The sequence below is a fragment of the Episyrphus balteatus genome, chromosome 1, assembly GCF_945859705.1.
Source record: "Episyrphus balteatus chromosome 1, idEpiBalt1.1, whole genome shotgun sequence".
In the NCBI taxonomy this organism is placed as follows: Eukaryota; Metazoa; Arthropoda; class Insecta; order Diptera; family Syrphidae; genus Episyrphus; species Episyrphus balteatus.
This window is the reverse complement of record NC_079134.1, coordinates 70,206,815-70,211,250: the sequence shown is the minus strand read 5'-3', so window position 1 is coordinate 70,211,250 and position 4,436 is coordinate 70,206,815. Positions and strand designations below refer to the sequence as shown.

The following is a 4,436-nucleotide window of genomic DNA, read 5'->3' as shown; positions in this document are numbered from 1 at the left end:
ATAAATCATCCCCGTAAGATAGCTGGATATTAGTAGAGGTTTTGTCGTTTGTCTTCCTTAATCTTCTAGACAATATTGGTTATATAATACTACTATATCGCTTACTAACATTTAATACTATTGTACTAATAAATTTATTCCTACCTTACACCTATTATCACAGTTTGAAATCTTATTTTTATCTTAAAACTACTATCACAGAGTATCTATTGCAGATTTTAATCCTATAAGCTTTCTATAAGACTATTCTTAATATTTCGTGCAATTTTACTACTTTCTTTGGAATTCAAGGTGTAACCGCCACTAAATATCTCATTTCCGGTTACGATCTAAGCTTCCTATAAAACAATCTACTACAATCACTTTCTTTGCTACTTTTTTTTTTTTTCTCCTTTTTGCATTTGTCCCAAAAAGCAATGGCCGACTTGAGAAAATAAAGTATATCCATACTCTTCACTCTCCCTTTAGAGTGAGATAAATCGTGTTTGTGGTTAAGTGTCAAAATTAATTGTGTAAATATATAAAAGAAAACTCAACGTGGTGGAAGATGGGCAACAGGTCTTTGGTAAGTTTTATTTGTTTTGTTTTAATACTTTTTATATAAAATTTAACATTTCTTTTACTTTCTTTTCTTTATATTTTTAGTTTTAGTTTCTGAGGAACATCAAAGAAAAGGTGCAGGGTAAGTATTTTGGATGATTGGATAGATTGGCAAAAAAAAAAAAATATCAATAGAAATGGGAGACATCTTGGCCTTAATCTCAATGGATGAGGCTGAGATAGTCGCTTGAATTTTTTTTCTGCTTATCTATCTCATCTATTTTAACATATAAGATAATCGTATTAACCATATCTCATTTAATTTCAGATATATTCTCGGAATGCAACTATGCTTGTAATTATTGTATCTATGAATATAATATGCATTCAGAAACAGGGGAAACTGGATGGATGGATCGAGGATCACATAATGTTGCTGGATAGGTTGAGGGGGTGTGTATGATCACCTCCTCCCTACACTTATGTATGATGATAGTAGATTAGTTATGGCATGAGTAGTTAGTTTATATTTAAGTTATTATTATTAAGTTTTATTTTAATTATGATGGTAGTTAGATATGTGCATGTTAGTTTTTAAGTATGAATTTTAATGATAAAAATGCCGCCATTGCCACGTTACAAAGTAAGGATACATTAAAGCGATACCGTATTGGATTAACCCTGAATTGATCAACTTTTTTCATTGATAACACCTGAAAACTTACCTGACAATTTTTGTTACTATGTCTGGGGTGCTCGCCGCCCATGGATTCTAGCTGTTCTCTCTCTCTCAATACCTACACCACACACACTCACACAATACGCACATGGTCATTCTTCACAAATAGAAAAAAAAAATGTGTTTATTATGGCTTTTTTTTGTGTTCTGGTTGGTGGTGTGGCGCTGAGTGCAGCTGCAGGAGAGTTGGTCGTTTTACGGCGCATCCTTCCACATATAAAAAAAAAAACATTTTCCGTTGTTTTTGTATATAGAAAAAATTCAAGGGATATGATTGGCTTTACAGCTCGAGTTCTTATAATCCGATCTTCGTGATTAAGGATATATTAAGGTTAAGCGTGCATTTATTTCCGCTCCTTTTTTTTTATTATACTATATTTGTATTAATTTTATATTCACAATCCAGAGATAACGGTAGAAAGATGTTCTTTTTTAACATAATGTTATATCTTTTGATCCAAAGCAATAAAAAGGTAACAATCTAAATTTTTGAAAGTTTCAATTCTACCACGTGTGAATTGAATTGCACACGTGTTTTTTTTTAAGGTTTAAAAACAGAATTGATCTATTTTTTTTTTTATTAATAGATAGATAAATGAAATTTTAACCACAGATAGATAATAACTAGGACTATATTTGTATTAATTTTATATTCACAATCCAGAGATAACGGTAGAAAGATGTTCTTTTTTTACCTAATGTTATATCTTTTGATCCAAAGCAATAAAAAGGTAACAATCCGAATTTTTGAAAGTTTCACTTCTACCACGTGTGAATTGAATTGCACACGTGTTTTTTTTAAGGTTTAAAAACAGAATTGATCTATTTTTTTTATTATTAAAAAGAAGGACATTACTAAAAAGAAGAAGAAGTATAGAACACGATATTTATGTTTTTCTTGGCGTTACTTTTGTTCAATGTGTTTCTGATTGAGTTTTTTTTTTCTTAAGGCATAGCTTAAACGAGAAAAATTGCTCACAAGTTGAAATACTATACTTTTCTAAACATATTTTCAAATACAGGGTGTCCCACAGTCACCACCTCAAACGAAAACCATGGATTCCTGAGGAAAAACTTAAGAGGTAGTTTTCTCGTTTTCGTCCCGTTTTCGAGTTACCACGGTTTTTATGATTTTTGTTCTCTTTTTCCTTATTTGGTTTTATCTTTGCCAAACTACGTTTGATTTGAAAGATTTTTTTACAACCAATCAAGAATTTATTACAGTTTTAGTTTGTCTCAAAACTTTTTTTTCTGCGGACAACCGTTTCTCCACAATTTTGCATCAAACACAATTTTCTTCGTTTTTTAATATCATTTAAGTCAAAAAAAAAAACACGTTAATGAGTACCTATTAATTTTTTGTGCTTTTTTATTAAAGTCCAGTTTAAAAAAAAATAAACAAACTGAGTGAATTAAAAAAAAAATTTAAATACAAAATTAATTTAAATGAATTAAAACTTTTTCTGAGCTCTATTTGTTCTTTTCTTAACCACAATAGCTCAGAAAAAGTTTTTAATTCATTTAAATTAATTTTATTATTATATTATTATTTAAAAATGTTTAACTACCACTATACGCATTTTCCAAAATTGTATTCAAGTAAGTACGCTTTGACTTTTAGGTCATTAAAAATTTAATAACCGTTCAGCTTTAGCAAAATGTTTCGACGCACTTATTAAGGAAAATGAAAATTTTCAAAAATTACTTAAGATACGCATAAGAAGGCAACTTAGAGACAAACATGAAAGTATTAATAACTTTATCAATTATAGCGATAAAAGAAAAGTTGTATGGCAGAGCTGTAGAGAATTTTAAGATGAATAATCTTTTCTCGGAACGTTTTTTCATAATTTTGATAAAAAGTGCTCAAAACTTTAAAATTGTCATTTTTTTCGTTTTTTTTTTACTTTTTTGGCTGGTAACTTTTTTAATATTCAGAATATGGTCAATGTGGGTAAATGTAAACAGGGGTAAATGAAAACATGGCTCATAACATGGCTCAGTTAAATCTATTTGATGCATACATAAGTACAAATCGCGGACGCATGTATCTTTTAACTTATACGTCAAGCTCATTGCTGTCAAGAGAGAATTCATTCGACGAGCGTATTTTCCGTGAAAGATAATTTTTTAAAGTGCCAAACAAGTCGTTAGTCTTTCAGAAAAATTAAATATTTTTGCAGATTCAATAAAGTCAGTATAATTTGCAAATATTTTTTTGCTTTTAATTTTGATGTAGATTCTATGTGATACAAGCAAATTTTAAAATACAGGACATTTATGTCGATTTGCATGTGTTTACATTTACCCCAGAATATTTTTCATAATGGGTAAATGTAAACAACGTATTCTGGGGGTAAATATAAACATACATTTTTGGTGAAATTATTGGTTTTAATAAAAATAACATATTTTTAGTCAATTACTACTGCTAAAGTGCCGCGGAGTCACATTTTAAAGTAGCCAACACCATCATTTTCAGTGGATGATGTTGCAAAATTGGCCTTTGACGTAAAAAAACAAAAAATAGTACGTTCAGAGCTGCTCAGGATGCATATTGGGCGCCTATATAAGAATAGAAAGGAAGAAAACAAAAACTTTTATTGGAATTTGAAAAAGTTTTTGTCAAATACCTTCTTGAACGTTTTTCAAGTTGTTATCCATATGATAAAGAGGAAATTCTAAATTTTATACCACCGTTTACATTTACCCAGAATTTGCAAAAAAACACAAACATGGTGGGGTATTTGTAAACATGCCATATTTGACAGTAATGTAAACAATTTGGGAAATATTTGTTTATATTTATAAAGAAGAATTGCCATCATTTCATATTTGCATTTGAAGATACCATTCAAGTTGTTCCGTGAAAACATAAAAAAATCTAAAGTCGAAAGAAAAAAAAGACATGAAATTGTTTACATTTACCCACATTGACCCTATCGAAAAAGTGTTCTTAAAATAAAAGACGCGAAATTTAATTGCCTACGTTTTTGGGTATGTACAACTTTTATGTACGATAAATAGAAATCGAGATATTTAACAAAAAATTAAATGAATTTCGCGAGTGCGAAAAATCAGGGTAATGATATTCAGCCAGTTCTCTATCGAATGAGCCAAAAAAATTTGGGGGTGGCAGAGGCGGATTTACCAGAAG

General features: G+C 29.7%; 1 long non-coding RNA gene across 1 annotated transcript; it reads left to right on the top strand.

The window, feature by feature from the left end:
- The first annotated feature begins 422 nt into the window (after positions 1-422).
- On the top strand, positions 423-1,426 carry LOC129906280 (uncharacterized). The gene is made up of 3 exons (XR_008770763.1): positions 423-565; positions 646-682; positions 869-1,426. It is a non-coding gene; the product is annotated as an uncharacterized LOC129906280 (long non-coding RNA).
- Positions 1,427-4,436: the final 3,010 nt, after the last annotated feature.